Source organism: Drosophila serrata, unplaced genomic scaffold, assembly GCF_035046125.1.
Source record: "Drosophila serrata isolate PLE 108 unplaced genomic scaffold, ASM3504612v1 contig_276, whole genome shotgun sequence".
Taxonomy (NCBI): domain Eukaryota; kingdom Metazoa; phylum Arthropoda; class Insecta; order Diptera; family Drosophilidae; genus Drosophila; species Drosophila serrata.
This window is the reverse complement of record NW_028257174.1, coordinates 2,334,252-2,351,621: the sequence shown is the minus strand read 5'-3', so window position 1 is coordinate 2,351,621 and position 17,370 is coordinate 2,334,252. Positions and strand designations below refer to the sequence as shown.

At 48.2% G+C, this 17,370-nt stretch overlaps 1 pseudogene across 5 annotated transcripts in view; it reads right to left on the bottom strand.

Moving 5' to 3' along the window:
- Positions 1–17,370, bottom strand: part of LOC110180465 (CTD nuclear envelope phosphatase 1 homolog pseudogene) — a 100,454-nt pseudogene that overhangs the window by 21,599 nt on the left and 61,485 nt on the right. For 4 of the 5 annotated variants that reach the window (XR_015272260.1, XR_015272258.1, XR_015272259.1 and 1 more), the window contains 3 exons: positions 16,833–16,951; positions 15,790–16,772; positions 15,404–15,516 (listed from right to left, as the gene is read on the bottom strand). The product of XR_015272260.1 is annotated as a CTD nuclear envelope phosphatase 1 homolog pseudogene, transcript variant X3 (transcript). Of the gene's footprint in view, positions 1–15,403; positions 15,517–15,591; positions 16,773–16,832; positions 16,952–17,370 lie in introns of those variants that run through there. The other variant, XR_015272261.1, reaches the window with a different exon arrangement.

Sequence of the window (17,370 nt, the reverse complement as noted above, 5' to 3'; positions counted from 1 at the left end):
ATCTGCACCTGGATCTGCTCCCGGTTCTACTGCTGGATCTGCTGCTGGATCTACTGCAGGATCTGCTGCTAGATCTGCCGCAGGATCTGCTGCTGGATCTGCTGCTGGATCTAGTGCAGGATCTGCACCTGGATCTGCTGCTGGATCTACTGCAGGATCTGCTCCTGGATCTGCTCCTGGATCTGCTGCTGGATCTGCTCCTGGATCTGCTCCTGGTTCTACTGGAGGATCTGCTGCTGGATCTAGTGCAGGATCTGCACCTGGATCTGCTGCTGGATCTAGTGCAGGATCTGCTCCTTGATCTGCTCCTGGATCTGCTGCTGGATTTACTGCAGGATCTGCTCCTGGATCTGCTCCTGGATCTGCTCCTGGATCTGCTCCTGGATCTGCTGCTTGATCTAGTGCAGGATCTGCTCCTGGATCTGCTCCTGGATCTGCTGCTGGATCTACTGCAGGATCTGCTCCTGGATCTGCTCCTGGATCTGCTCCTGGATCTGCTCCTGGTTCTACTGCTGGATCTGCTGCTGGATCTACTGCAGGATCTGCTGCTGGATCTGTTCCTGGATCTGCTCCTGGTTCTACTGCAGGATCTGCTGCTGGATCTAGTGCAGGATCTGCTCCTGGATCTGTTCCTGGATCTGCTCCTGGTTCTACTGCTGGATCTGCTCCTGGATTTGCTCCTGGATCTCCTCCTGGTTCTACTGCAGGATCTGCTCCTGATCTGCTCCTGATCTGCTCCTGGATCTGCTCCTGGATCTGCTCCTGGATCTGCTGCTGGATCTACTGCAGGATCTGCTGCTGGATCTAGTGCAGGATCTGCACCTGGATCTGCTCCTGGTTCTACTGCTGGATCTGCTGCTGGATCTACTGCAGGATCTGCTCCTGGTTCTACTGCTGGATCTGCTCCTGGATTTGCTCCTGGATCTCCTCCTGGTTCTACTGCAGGATCTGCTCCTGATCTGCTCCTGATCTGCTCCTGGATCTGCTCCTGGATCTGCTCCTGGATCTGCTGCTGGATCTACTGCAGGATCTGCTGCTGGATCTAGTGCAGGATCTGTTCCTGGATCTGCTCCCGGTTCTACTGCTGGATCTGCTGCTGGATCTACTGCAGGATCTGCTGCTAGATCTGCCGCAGGATCTGCTGCTGGATCTGCTGCTGGATCTAGTGCAGGATCTGCACCTGGATCTGCTGCTGGATCTAGTGCAGGATCTGCTCCTGGATCTGCTCCTGGATCTGCTGCTGGATCTACTGCAGGATCTGCTCCTGGATCTGCTCCTGGATCTGCTCCTGGATCTGCTCCTGGTTCTACTGCTGGATCTGCTGCTGGATCTACTGCAGGATCTGCTGCTGGATCTGTTCCTGGATCTGCTCCTGGTTCTACTGCAGGATCTGCTGCTGGATCTAGTGCAGGATCTGCTCCTGGATCTGTTCCTGGATCTGCTCCTGGTTCTACTGCTGGATCTGCTACTGGATCTAGTGCAGGATCTGCACCTGGATCTGCTCCTGGTTCTACTGCAGGATCTGCTGCTGGATCTAGTGCAGGATCTGCTCCTGGATCTGCTCCTGGTTCTACTGCTGGATCTGCTGCTGGATCTGCTCCTGGATCTGCACCTGGATCTGCTCCAAGATCTGCTGCTGGATCTACTGCAGGATCTGCTCCTGGATCTGTTGCTGGATCTACTGCTGGATCTGCTCCTGGATCTGCTCCTGGTTCTACTGCTGGATCTGCTACTGGATCTAGTGCAGGATCTGCTGCTGGATCTAGTGCAGGATCTGCACCTGGATCTGCTGCTGGATCTACTGCTGGATCTGCTACTGGATCTAGTGCAGGATCTGCACCTGGATCTGCTCCTGGTTCTACTGCAGGATCTGCTGCTGGATCTAGTGCAGGATCTGCTCCTGGATCTGCTCCTGGTTCTACTGCTGGATCTGCTGCTGGATCTGCTCCTGGATCTGCACCTGGATCTGCTCCAAGATCTGCTGCTGGATCTACTGCAGGATCTGCTCCTGGATCTGCTCCTGGATCTGCTCCTGGTTCTACTGCAGGATCTGCTGCAGGATCTGCTCCTGGATCTGCGCCTGGAGATGGTCCTGGTCCTACTGCAGGATCTGCTGCTGGATCTAGTGCAGGATCTGCACCTGGATCTGCTGCTGGATCTACTGCAGGATCTGCTCCTGGATCTGCTCCTGGATCTGCTGCTGGATCTACTGCAGGATCTGCTCCTGGATCTGCTCCTGGTTCTACAACAGGATCTGCTGCTGGATCTGCTCCTGGATCTGCTCCTGGATCTGCTCCTGGATCTGCTCCTAGATCTACAGCAGGATCTGCTCCTGCATCTGCTCCTGGATCTACTGAGGATCTGCTCCTGGATCTGCTCCTGGTTCTACTGCTGGATCTGCTCCTGGATCTGCTCCTGGATCTGCTGCTGGATCTACTGCAGGATCTGCTCCTGGATCTGCTCCTGGTTCTACTGCTGGATCTGCTACTGGATCTACTGCAGGATCTGCTGCTGGACCTAGTGCAGGATCTGCTGCTGGACCTAGTGCAGGATCTGCTCCTGGTTCTACTGCTGGATCTGCTCCTGGATCTGCTGCTGGATCTACTGCAGGATCTGCTCCTGGATCTAGGCAGGATCTGCACCTGGATCTGCTGCTGGATCTGCTCCTAGATCTGCTGCTGGATCTACTGCAGGATCTGCTCCTGGATCTGCTCCTGGTTCTACTGCTGGATCTGCTACTGGATCTACTGCAGGATCTGCTGCTGGACCTAGTGCAGGATCTGCTGCTGGACCTAGTGCAGGATCTGCTCCTGGTTCTACTGCTGGATCTGCTCCTGGATCTGCTGCTGGATCTACTGCAGGATCTGCTCCTGGATCTAGGCAGGATCTGCACCTGGATCTGCTGCTGGATCTGCTCCTAGATCTGCTCCTGGTTCTACTGCAGGATCTGCTGCTGGATCTAGGCAGGATCTGCACCTGGATCTGCTGCTGGATCTGCTCCTGGATCTGCTGCTGGATCTACTGCAGGATCTGCTGCTAGATCTGCCGCTGGATCTGCTGCTGGATCTGCTGCTGGATCTAGTGCAGGATCTGCACCTGGATCTGCTGCTCGATCTACTGCAGGATCTGCTGCTGGACCTAGTGCAGGATCTGCTCCTGGTTCTACTGCTGGATCTGCTCCTGGATCTGCTGCTGGATCTACTGCAGGATCTGCTCCTGGATCTGCTCCTGGATCTGCTCCTGGTTCTACTGCTGGATCTGCTCCTGGATTTGCTCCTGGATCTCCTCCTGGTTCTACTGCAGGATCTGCTCCTGATCTGCTCCTGATCTGCTCCTGGATCTGCTCCTGGATCTGCTCCTGGATCTGCTGCTGGATCTACTGCTGGATCTGCTCCTGGATTTGCTCCTGGATCTGCTCCTGGATCTGCTCCTGGTTCTACTGCTGGATCTGCTCCAGGATTTGCTCCTGGATCTCCTCCTGGTTCTACTGCAGGATCTGCTCCTGATCTGCTCCTGGATCTGCTCCTGGATCTGCTGCTGGATCTACTGCAGGATCTGCTCCTGGATCTGCTCCTGGTTCTACTGCTGGATCTGCTGCTGGATCTGCTCCTGGATCTGCTGCTGGATCTACTGCAGGATCTGCTGCTGGATCTAGTGCAGGATCTGCTCCTGGATCTGCTCCTGGTTCTACTGCTGGATCTGCTCCTGGATTTGCTCCTGGATCTGCTCCTGGATCTGCTCCTGGTTCTACTGCTGGATCTGCTCCAGGATTTGCTCCTGGATCTCCTCCTGGTTCTACTGCAGGATCTGCTCCTGATCTGCTCCTGGATCTGCTCCTGGATCTGCTGCTGGATCTACTGCAGGATCTGCTCCTGGATCTGCTCCTGGTTCTACTGCTAGATCTGCCGCAGGATCTGCTGCTGGATCTGCTGCTGGATCTGCTGCTGGACCTAGTGCAGGATCTGCTGCTGGATCTAGTGCAGGATCTGCACCTGGATCTGCTGCTGGATCTACTGCAGGATCTGCTGCTGGACCTAGTGCAGGATCTGCTCCTGGTTCTACTGCTGGATCTGCTCCTGGATCTGCTCCTGGATCTGCTGCTGGATCTACTGCAGGATCTGCACCTGGATCTGCTGCTGGATCTACTGCAGGATCTGCTGCTGGACCTAGTGCAGGATCTGCTCCTGGTTCTACTGCTGGATCTGCTCCTGGATCTGCTGCTGGATCTACTGCAGGATCTGCTCCTGGATCTGCTCCTGGATCTGCTCCTGGTTCTACTGCTGGATCTGCTCCTGGATTTGCTCCTGGATCTCCTCCTGGTTCTACTGCAGGATCTGCTCCTGATCTGCTCCTGATCTGCTCCTGGATCTGCTCCTGGATCTGCTCCTGGATCTGCTGCTGGATCTACTGCAGGATCTGCTGCTGGATCTAGTGCAGGATCTGCTCCTGGATCTGCTCCTGGTTCTACTGCTGGATCTGCTCCTGGATTTGCTCCTGGATCTCCTCCTGGTTCTACTGCAGGATCTGCTCCTGATCTGCTCCTGATCTGCTCCTGGATGTGCTCCTGGATCTGCTCCTGGATCTGCTGCTGGATCTACTGCTGGATCTGCTCCTGGATTTGCTCCTGGATCTGCTCCTGGATCTGCTCCTGGTTCTACTGCAGGATCTGCTCCTGGATCTGCTCCTGGATCTGCTCCTGGATCTGCTGCTGGATCTACTGCAGGATCTGCTCCTGGATCTGCTCCTGGTTCTACTGCTGGATCTGCTGCTGGATCTGCTCCTGGATCTGCTGCTGGATCTACTGCAGGATCTGCTGCTGGATCTAGTGCAGGATCTGCACCTGGATCTGCTCCTGGTTCTACTGCTGGATCTGCTGCTAGATCTGCCGCAGGATCTGCTGCTGGATCTGCTGCTGGACCTAGTGCAGGATCTGCTGCTGGATCTAGTGCAGGATCTGCACCTGGATCTGCTGCTGGATCTGCTGCTGGATCTGCTCCTGGATCTGCTGCTGGATCTACTGCAGGATCTGCTGCTAGATCTGCCGCAGGATCTGCTGCTGGATCTGCTGCTGGACCTAGTGCAGGATCTGCTGCTGGATCTAGTGCAGGATCTGCACCTGGATCTGCTGCTGGATCTACTGCAGGATCTGCTGCTGGACCTAGTGCAGGATCTGCTCCTGGTTCTACTGCTGGATCTGCTCCTGGATCTGCTGCTGGATCTACTGCAGGATCTGCTCCTGGATCTGCTCCTGGATCTGCTCCTGGTTCTACTGCTGGATCTGCTCCTGGATTTGCTCCTGGATCTCCTCCTGGTTCTACTGCAGGATCTGCTCCTGATCTGCTCCTGATCTGCTCCTGGATCTGCTCCTGGATCTGCTCCTGGATCTGCTGCTGGATCTACTGCAGGATCTGCTGCTGGATCTAGTGCAGGATCTGCACCTGGATCTGCTCCCGGTTCTACTGCTGGATCTGCTGCTGGATCTACTGCAGGATCTGCTGCTAGATCTGCCGCAGGATCTGCTGCTGGATCTGCTGCTGGATCTAGTGCAGGATCTGCACCTGGATCTGCTGCTGGATCTACTGCAGGATCTGCTCCTGGATCTGCTCCTGGATCTGCTGCTGGATCTGCTCCTGGATCTGCTCCTGGTTCTACTGGAGGATCTGCTGCTGGATCTAGTGCAGGATCTGCACCTGGATCTGCTGCTGGATCTAGTGCAGGATCTGCTCCTTGATCTGCTCCTGGATCTGCTGCTGGATCTACTGCAGGATCTGCTCCTGGATCTGCTCCTGGATCTGCTCCTGGATCTGCTCCTGGATCTGCTGCTTGATCTAGTGCAGGATCTGCTCCTGGATCTGCTCCTGGATCTGCTGCTGGATCTACTGCAGGATCTGCTCCTGGATCTGCTCCTGGATCTGCTCCTGGATCTGCTCCTGGTTCTACTGCTGGATCTGCTGCTGGATCTACTGCAGGATCTGCTGCTGGATCTGTTCCTGGATCTGCTCCTGGTTCTACTGCAGGATCTGCTGCTGGATCTAGTGCAGGATCTGCTCCTGGATCTGTTCCTGGATCTGCTCCTGGTTCTACTGCTGGATCTGCTCCTGGATTTGCTCCTGGATCTCCTCCTGGTTCTACTGCAGGATCTGCTCCTGATCTGCTCCTGATCTGCTCCTGGATCTGCTCCTGGATCTGCTCCTGGATCTGCTGCTGGATCTACTGCAGGATCTGCTGCTGGATCTAGTGCAGGATCTGCACCTGGATCTGCTCCTGGTTCTACTGCTGGATCTGCTGCTGGATCTACTGCAGGATCTGCTCCTGGTTCTACTGCTGGATCTGCTCCTGGATTTGCTCCTGGATCTCCTCCTGGTTCTACTGCAGGATCTGCTCCTGATCTGCTCCTGATCTGCTCCTGGATCTGCTCCTGGATCTGCTCCTGGATCTGCTGCTGGATCTACTGCAGGATCTGCTGCTGGATCTAGTGCAGGATCTGTTCCTGGATCTGCTCCCGGTTCTACTGCTGGATCTGCTGCTGGATCTACTGCAGGATCTGCTGCTAGATCTGCCGCAGGATCTGCTGCTGGATCTGCTGCTGGATCTAGTGCAGGATCTGCACCTGGATCTGCTGCTGGATCTAGTGCAGGATCTGCTCCTGGATCTGCTCCTGGATCTGCTGCTGGATCTACTGCAGGATCTGCTCCTGGATCTGCTCCTGGATCTGCTCCTGGATCTGCTCCTGGTTCTACTGCTGGATCTGCTGCTGGATCTACTGCAGGATCTGCTGCTGGATCTGTTCCTGGATCTGCTCCTGGTTCTACTGCAGGATCTGCTGCTGGATCTAGTGCAGGATCTGCTCCTGGATCTGTTCCTGGATCTGCTCCTGGTTCTACTGCTGGATCTGCTACTGGATCTAGTGCAGGATCTGCACCTGGATCTGCTCCTGGTTCTACTGCAGGATCTGCTGCTGGATCTAGTGCAGGATCTGCTCCTGGATCTGCTCCTGGTTCTACTGCTGGATCTGCTGCTGGATCTGCTCCTGGATCTGCACCTGGATCTGCTCCAAGATCTGCTGCTGGATCTACTGCAGGATCTGCTCCTGGATCTGTTGCTGGATCTACTGCAGGATCTGCTCCTGGATCTGCTCCTGGATCTGCTCCTGGTTCTACTGCAGGATCTGCTGCAGGATCTGCTCCTGGATCTGCGCCTGGAGATGGTCCTGGTTCTACTGCAGGATCTGCTGCTGGATCTAGTGCAGGATCTGCACCTGGATCTGCTCCTGGATCTGCTCCTGGTTCTACTGCAGGATCTGCTCCTGGATCTGCGCCTGGAGATGCTCCTGGATCTGCTCCTGGATCTGCTCCTGGTTCTACTGCTGGATCTGCTCCTGGATCTGCTCCTGGTTCTACTGCTGGATCTGCTACTGGATCTACTGCAGGATCTGCTGCTGGATCTAGTGCAGGATCTGCACCTGGATCTGCTGCTGGATCTACTGCAGGATCTGCTCCTGGATCTGCTCCTGGATCTGCTGCTGGATCTACTGCAGGATCTGCTCCTGGATCTGCTCCTGGTTCTACAACAGGATCTGCTGCTGGATCTGCTCCTGGATCTGCTCCTGGATCTGCTCCTGGATCTGCTCCTAGATCTACAGCAGGATCTGCTCCTGCATCTGCTCCTGGATCTACTGAGGATCTGCTCCTGGATCTGCTCCTGGTTCTACTGCTGGATCTGCTCCTGGATCTGCTCCTGGATCTGCTGCTGGATCTACTGCAGGATCTGCTCCTGGATCTGCTCCTGGTTCTACTGCTGGATCTGCTACTGGATCTACTGCAGGATCTGCTGCTGGATCTAGTGCAGGATCTGCACCTGGATCTGCTGCTGGATCTACTGCAGGATCTGCTCCTGGATCTGCTCCTGGATCTGCTGCTGGATCTACAGCAGGATCTGCTCCTGGATCTGCTCCTGGTTCTACTGCTGGATCTGGTCCTGGATCTGCTGCTGGATCTACTGCTGGATCTGCTCCTGGATCTGCTCCTGGATCTGCTCCTGGTTCTACTGCTGGATCTGCTACTGGATCTACTGCAGGATCTGCTGCTGGATCTAGTGCAGGATCTGCACCTGGATCTGCTGCTGGATCTACTGCAGGATCTGCTCCTGGATCTGCTCCTGGATCTGCTGCTGGATCTGCTCCTGGATCTGCTCCTAGATCTACAGCAGGATCTGCTCCTGCATCTGCTCCTGGATCTACTGAGGATCTGCTCCTGGATCTGCTCCTGGTTCTACTGCTGGATCTGCTCCTGGATCTGCTCCTGGATCTGCTGCTGGATCTACTGCAGGATCTGCTCCTGGATCTGCTCCTGGTTCTACTGCTGGATCTGCTACTGGATCTACTGCAGGATCTGCTGCTGGATCTAGTGCAGGATCTGCACCTGGATCTGCTGCTGGATCTACTGCAGGATCTGCTCCTGGATCTGCTCCTGGATCTGCTGCTGGATCTACAGCAGGATCTGCTCCTGGATCTGCTCCTGGTTCTACTGCTGGATCTGGTCCTGGATCTGCTGCTGGATCTACTGCTGGATCTGCTCCTGGATCTGCTCCTGGATCTGCTCCTGGTTCTACTGCTGGATCTGCTACTGGATCTACTGCAGGATCTGCTGCTGGATCTAGTGCAGGATCTGCACCTGGATCTGCTGCTGGATCTACTGCAGGATCTGCTCCTGGATCTGCTCCTGGATCTGCTGCTGGATCTACAGCAGGATCTGCTCCTGGATCTGCTCCTGGTTCTACTGCTGGATCTGGTCCTGGATCTGCTGCTGGATCTGCTCCTGGATCAGCTCCTGGATCTGCTCCTGGATCTGCTCCTGGTTCTACTGCAGGATCTGCTCCTGGATCTGCTGCTGGATCTGCTCCTGGTTCTACTGCTGGATCTGCTCCTGGATCTGCTCCTGGATCTGCTGCTGGATCTACTGCAGGATCTGCTCCTGGATCTGCTCCTGGTTCTACTGCTGGATCTGCTACTGGATCTACTGCAGGATCTGCTGCTGGATCTGCTCCTGGATCTGCTCCTGGATCTGCTCCTGGTTGTACTGCAGGATCTGCTGCTGGATCTGCTCCTGGATCTGCTCCTGGATCTGGTCCTGGATCTACTGCAGGATCTGCTCCTGGATCTACAGTAGGATCTGCTGCTGGATCTACTGCAGGATCTGCTCCTGGATCTACAGCAGGATCTGCTCCTGGATCTACTGCAGGATCTGCTGCTGGATCTGCTCCTGGTTCTACTGCAGGATCTGCTCCTGGATCTGCTGCTGGATCTGCTCCTGGTTCTACTGCTGGATCTGCTCCTGGATCTGCTCCTGGATCTGCTGCTGGATCTACTGCAGGATCTGCTCCTGGATCTGCTCCTGGTTCTACTGCTGGATCTGCTACTGGATCTACTGCAGGATCTGCTGCTGGATCTAGTGCAGGATCTGCACCTGGATCTGCTGCTGGATCTACTGCAGGATCTGCTCCTGGATCTGCTCCTGGATCTGCTCCTGGATCTGGTCCTGGATCTACTGCAGGATCTGCTCCTGGATCTACAGCAGGATCTGCTGCTGGATCTACTGCAGGATCTGCTCCTGGATCTACAGTAGGATCTGCTGCTGGATCTACTGCAGGATCTGCTCCTGGATCTACAGCAGGATCTGCTCCTGGAGCTACTGCTGGATCTACTGCAGGATCTGCTCCTGGATCTGCTCCTGGATCTGCTGCTGGATCTACTGCAGGATCTGCTCCTGGATTTGCTCCTGGATTTTCTCCTGGATCTGCTCCTAGATCTACAGCAGGATCTGCTCCTGCATCTGCTCCTGGATCTACTGAGGATCTGCTGCTGGATCTGCTCCTGGATCTGCTCCTGGTTCTACTGCTGGATCTGGTCCTGGATCTGCTGCTGGATCTACTGCAGGATCTGCTGCTGGATCTGCTCCTGGATCAGCTCCTGGATCTGCTCCTGGATCTGCTCCTGGATCTACTGCAGGATCTGCTGCTGGATCTGCTCCTGGTTCTACTGCAGGATCTGCTCCTGGATCTGCTGCTGGATCTGCTCCTGGATCTGCTCCTGGATCTGCTCCTGGATCTGCTCCTGGATCTACTGCAGGATCTGCTCCTGGATCTGCTCCTGGATCTGCTGCTGGATCTGCTCCTGGATCTGCTCCTGGATCTGCTCCTGGACCCGCTTCTTGAGCTGCCTATCCTGTACTGCTGCTACACTTCTAAATAAGGTCGAAAATGACTCCTTCACTTTCTTTTAAGCTTCCGACTGAAGGTGCAATCCCATTTTTTAATCGATATTAACTATACTTTAATATGCAAATTTTACGACAAATCAAAATTAAAAAAATCCATAACTCAGTCAGAACAGCGTTAATTTTAATTCGGAAAACGGTTTTATGTTCATTTTTAGCTGGTTAACAAAACTGCATACTCCATTTAAAATGTTATTTTTTGGCAGATTTTTGCAAATTTTAATTTTTTTTTAAATTGCAATTTATGACAATTTCCTTTCAGATTTTCGAGAAATTGGATTCGGCAGGGTGTTATTGTAGACGTCCCATTGTTGTTGCTAATTTATTATTGTTATTTATTCCGATAACTAAAAATTAATATCCAATTTAGATATAGAATTTTAATATTTTCGAACTGAAATTGAACTCATTAACCGTCAGTAAAAATATAAACCAAACTAAACGCTCGCTGGAATTCTAAATCTGGAATTAACGAGCCAAGGACCTTACAGTCCACTAAATATGGCAGCTTAAAGTCGTTACTTTGGTTAGACCAGACTCCTTGCAAAGGAGAGTCCAAGCTGCAAAGAGCTCTGCTGTCTGAGTTATTTGCCAAGGGCGGAAAATGCCAATGGATTGAGGATTGAGTGAAGAGGCTGTGGGTGGGTTTTTCCCAGGTGAGCAGCACCCAACCGCACACATTCGTATGTCGTTTATCGCCCAGCTGCCAAAACCCCTTTCTCAATGCCTTCTCCTACTCGACCACAGCCTCGTCCTCGTCCTCATCCTCATCCCCATCTCCATCCTCATCTCCATCCTCATCTGCAGCCTCATCCTTTTCGTCCTGCAGCTTCCTGCTGACGTTGGTGCAGTTTGACGAACTTTGCCGCCCGATAAATAATGCAATTTGTAATTAAGTCAGTCAACCAGTTGAGGGGCTTGCGGTGAGTAATTAGAAGCCATTGGCAAACAACAAAAACAACCGGGGGAATGGCAAATGCAAGATATTGAAATGGGGGGAAAAAATAAAATACTACAAAAAAATAAATACATAGAGGAGAAAGCGAGGAAAAGGTGAATTTTTATGTGCTTGCTAACAGGGTGTAAAAATGTCAGGAGCAACCTAATTGAAAGCGACATATGTACCTCTGAGTAAATACGAGTGTGTGTGTGGAGAAATGTTTGATTAATGAAATATTTAGCAGGTTAATTAAGGTAAATTGGGTTAGCCACCGGAGGGACTAAGAATCAGAGGGGGTTGAGGAGAGACACCACCGAATCTCCATGGAATATAGAGGTCATATTAGCACACACTTAAGGTAAAATACTAAACTGAGAAAAATATTAATTACATTTCAATTAGCAAGGAACAAGAAAGGAAGCTAAATTCGAGAAGCCAAAGTATGTGTGATTGTAAATGTATAAATATATGTATTCTATATATAAAATCGATATTTTTATATGCCAATTTTTAAGGAAAATCAAAGTTGTTCATATATCATAACTAAGCCAAAAATGATTTAATTTCAATTCGGAAAGCTGTTCTGCGCTAGTTTTTAGCAGGTAAACAAATCTGTATACTTAGTTTACAAATTTCAAAAAATCAAAATTTTCCAATTTTTTTTTTTTAATTTTAACGATGTAACCCCTTTTCGTTTTTTTTAAATTTTAAAAAAATTGTAGTTTGTGCCAGAAATTGCTAGATAGATTCGCCTGTTGATGTCAGTCCTTCATTTTGTAAATAAGAAAATTATAATAATGCAATAAAAAATAAATAGACAAAAATACTTTAATATTGTTGTATTATAATATTAATAATAACTCTAATAAATCAAGCTTTCTTGCCCAAAAACTCTCTAAATATTTAAATACATTTTGCCATATGCAAAATGCGGCACTATTCCTGTACATATTCTTTTATATCCTTCTATATCCACCTATATCCTTCTTTTTTTTTGGCAACGCAACTGTCAACGCCCGCAAATTGTCATTGTCCTGCGGGGACTCTGGCTCGGTTGCCATTGTTCGTTCGCCTCGCTCTCCATTTTCCATTTTCCCGCCATCATTTGTTGCAGCTTACGCTTAATGCACAAACCAGACAAATTTCCCCATTTCCCTCCATCCTTTTCACACACACACAGAGACACACACACATAGGATATATGCATATATATATAGGAGAGTTTGCAAGGATCGAGCGAAAAGTGCAAACTGCCGCCCGACTATTACGCAGCATGTAAACGTATTTGTGCTAAATTAATTCTTTATCTGCCCGCCGCTCTTTGTTGCCTTTGAGCTGGCATTCTGCCACTTTTCCTCCCCCTAGTTTTTCCCACCCCCCTTTCTATCTTTTCTTTCCCCTCTCCAGTTCCCTCCTTTTGGCCATGGAAAACAATGGGCGACAAAGCAAACGAAGAAAGTTATTTGTTACACTCAGTCAGCCCCGCCCACCATTAGCCAGGATATGTGCAATACTTTAAAATATATTCCCAGCATCTCCTGGTTTATATAGTTTAAATAAAATGTATGAAAAATCCTAATCTCAAGGTTTTTTTAATACCCTTTATGGGGTAAGAAAAATACGGAAAACTGTCAGTGACAGTTGCATTGGAAGAAGTCCGCTTGTCATTTCCATTTTCCTCCCAAAAAATCCGATCTTCGACCGCTGATTAGAGCTTTTTTAAGGTTCGGTGGAAAAGTGGAAAATATTCAAAAAAAAAAAAAATGTGTGCCTTTCGGTCAATGCGATCTTCGTGTGCTGTTGGTAAATATATGTATAATGACGCTGGCCGGAAGCGGAAATGGGGCGTGGGAGCGTGGGAGCAGTGGCACTGAGAGCGGATGTGGGAAAGGGAAATGCCACTTTGAGGTCAACAACAGGCCACGCCCACTTCGGTAGTAGTAGCCCACCTGCCATGGGGTCCCTGTCGTCCTTGTCGTCCCTGCCGGTCAACTCTCAATGCGGTGCGGAACACGTTTCATTCAATTTATTTGCCATTTCCCATTTCAATTCGTTTCGGGCCGCCAATTACACGAAAACCCTGGCCATGGCAATGGGGGGAATGGAATGGAATGCCAGCGACGCCTGCTGCTGCTGTTGCTGTTGGTATCCTTTCTCCTTTCTGGCCTTTCTCCGGGGTTTCTACTCCTTCTACTCCTTTCTCCTGGCTCTTTTCCCCCATACATACATACATATGTGTCCCATTTGCTTAAAGCCTTTTCACGCAGGCGATGGCTGTCAATGTGTTACTTGTATTCCGGATGATTCTAATGCTCCTGATCCAAGTCCTGCTCCAGGACTTACTCCTCATGTAAAGCTAATAATTTGTCTTCTTTCTGAACCTCTTTTGAAACATAAATCGTGAGATCAAGTCCGAGTAAAAGCTAACCAAAATGAGGCTTAATTTCTAAACCTTTCCTTCGAATTTTAATCTCTTTTCCCCAATTCCTACCTTAAAACCTAAAACTAGTACAAAAACCTACAACTTATACAACTAATTACTCATCTCTTAACTAATCAAAAAAATTACCAAACATTCCCTATAAAAAAACCCTTTTCTATTTCTCATTTCCCATAAACTTCTATTTCAATTTTTCATCACCTTTAACCAACACTGTCACAGTTGGAAATTCAAAAACAATTGCGAAAACTGCAAGGGGCAAAAGGGATCTGGACCCAATACCCCTTTTGTATGGCAATAGACAAAAGGAAATTGTTGAAAGGGGGGGTAGGGGAAGGGGTTTTGTGGAAAATGTGGAAATTGTGGGCGTGGCTGTGTGCTATGAGGCAGATGGCAGCACCACATCATCATTAGCATATTGACATGTGGCCAAATTTGGTCACGTTCCATTTCATTTCAATTCATTCTGACATTGCCAACGGAGTTCGAATCAATTTCCCATCTCTGCTCCGGTCCGTGTCTCTCCTTTTGGGTCCTCAGTACTCAGTACTCAGTCTTTGGTCCTTGGTCCTTGCTCCTTGCCATACTGATAACTCCGCAACCGCACTGACAGCGTCAGAAAAACTTGAATGAAAAAAGGGGAATAGCTGCCAGTACTAATTGCTGATGGTTCTCACTACATACGAAAAATTGTAACTAAAAGACCTGGGACCCTAAAAGGGTAGTAAAATAAAAATAATGTAATTAAATCAATCAAAAACCTAGTGGAAAAATCAAAACCAAATAGATTCCTTTAGAGTTTTAAACAAACTAGAGTATTGATTGTATTTAAAATCAATCTCTTATTTATTTCTGTATATAATAATCTGACATTTTCACTCTGCAAAGGCAAAGGAGTCAACAGCATCACAAACAGAAAGTGTACAGCCAAAAGTGGGTGGTATAGATGGAGGTTAGGACATTCGAAGAGTGGTTTAAGGGTTTGATAAGGGGGCGTGGCAGATGGAACAGGATCTAATGCCTCCTTAGAAAGTCGACCAGTGGCCGTGACAGGCCTTTGCAATGTCGATAAGAATAGAAATTAAATGTCTTCTATAAGTTGTCAGCATTTTCTTGGTTGCAATATACATTTTCCTAAAGCTGCAATCAATTTTTTTCTGCACAAACCAAATCGTTGATGGTATAATAATTTTAATATTTTTTTTAATTGAGGCGATGGGGAAACTTATAGAAAACAAATATAGTTTAGATATTTAGCTACAAGTAATTATCTAAATTTAAATTAATGATTTCTATGCTGAGTTATGAGTTCCTAAAATGTTGGTCTTTTCAACAAAATTGTTTTGATAATTATCAATTTTTAATACCTAAAATGCTGATATTTTAAGTAGTTTTGGGATCATAAATGGCTTCTGATTACCAGATGGCATATATATTACGATTCCCCATTAAAAGCTTTATAAATCTGTAAAAAAAAAAATTCAAAACAGGAAAAGAGTCAAATTTTTGTCAATTTTGGACATTTTATAAGGGGTTACATCGTTTAAAATGTTAAAAATTGACCTAAAATTGAATTTATAACACTTCTAAACTCAGTATGCAGATTTAAAACTCTAAAAAACACTAACACTTTGCTATTTTCCAAATTGAAATTAATGCATCGTCGGCTTAGTTATGATTATTATAAAATTTGATATTATAATATTCATCAAATAAAATAATATATAAATATTTACTTCATGTACTTACCGGAAAGAGGCTTTCTTCATATTTTTTCTGATTAGTTAGTCTTCCAAAAACGAGGAATGAAAATCATCCAATCACTGCCAGTGACATTGTTTTTCAAAATATACGCGTAAGCCCTGAAATACAAATTTTCAAGGTTTTAAAAATAATTCTTTAACTTTTGTCAACACAAGATTACTATATAATACAGCTTTCTTTTAGTTTTTTCTTTTATATTTAACAAAAGACAAACGATTTATTTATTAATTTCAAATTGTAGCTAAGCCTTGGCAACATTGAAGTGCTAGCAACATGTAGCTCGTTTCAGGATGTTGCTCAACACTTGCCTAGCTTTGGATGGTGAGTACATAAGAAAATTATAAAACAAATAAAGTAAATAATAGCACAACCTATGCAATCCGCTGCCTCTGCAAACTCCAACTTCTCTCGTACAATCCAAGTAATTTAGATAATTTCAATTCTGTGCTCCATTTAGTCATGTATCAAAAAGTTACAACCGGAATCCAATAGATATTTATGTTATATATGGTTAAAAAAATATATATCTCTCGTTGTGTAATTATCGATAGTTCCGACGACCCAGAACGGAGCGCACATCGTTGGTGAAGCGTAGAGCATCGAGAAATGGCAGAATCTTCAGCAACTCGATGTCCTCCGGATCGTAGAAGAAGCTCTTGATGGGCAACGCATTATTGGGGAAATGAGCATAAGCCTTTGGTAGATTGTCAATGATGAAGGTCCTGCCAATGTCCGTTCCCAAGATGTTGAGATCCTTGGTCAGGAACTTGTCTGCCCGGCAGTGCTGGCGATAGTATCTACGATTCAATATGCCTCGACCGGCATCCAATACATCCAGCACTTGATTGGCATAATCCTCCAAGCTGGCCGTAAAGATGACCACATCATACCACTTGGTGACCAAATTCAAAAACGTATCGACATGGGGTCGCTTAAAGACCCGAATGGGTACCAATTTGTCACGACCATAATCAACACTGATCACAAAATCGGGCTCTATATGCTCCGGCACCCTGCATAGGCAACCCGTTTTCTGGGCACTATAACCAGAAATGCAGGCATGGATCAAAGTCTCGTCGAGATCCAAGACCATCGTCTTGCGGCCCACCTCTGCCAATCGGGCATCGCATCTTGGTGACAAGGGCACATCGCGATAATTTTTAGCACTCGGATTGAGGTAATCATAGATCCAGCTCACAAGGTAGGCAATCATACGGCGAAAGAAGTTGCCCAGGCGATTGGTCAAGAGGATCGTTGTACGTGCGCCGCCAGTGTGAAGACTCTTTACTTGGCGATCTGTAGCTTTGGCTCCGTTGGCATCCATTGTTCACTGCTATTGCTATTACTTTTGCTTCTAAATAAAAGAAATCACTTTAATTTATTTTTCATTGCGGGTTTTATTTTAGTTTTTTACCTTGTGAAAGTATATATATTTGGTGTTTGGAGCAAAGTTGGGTGCGATGCTTACCATGTCATGTGATTTGTTTGGGGACAGCGTTGCCAGGTTTGTTAATTCTCACAAAGTTGCGTTCCCTGAGAATGACAAAAAGTCGATTAAAAAAATTAACAATCGATAGTTGCCAGACTAAACTTTAAAACAATCAACAGAATATATAGCACAAGATCAGTTAAATTCTTTCAGTATATTTATTTCTTAGATCTTTAGACCTACGATTTCTGTCAAAATCAAGAAAACTCCTTGGTATCTTTATTTTTTTTATATTTTCTAAGGTCATTCTTCCCCTTTTGATGGCAACTTTCCCCCCCTGTTTCATTATAAATGGCAACTAAAGTGCGGAGCGGAGCGGTGCTGTGCGGCGATGTAGCGAAGCGGAAGTGCACCCTATTTCCCATTTCCGGTTTTCCGGTCCCGCCGGGGGAATGAAGGGACAGCAGCTTTTTGGCACGAAATAATATTTGCATAATGGCAAACAGAACCAACTGCAGCTCTC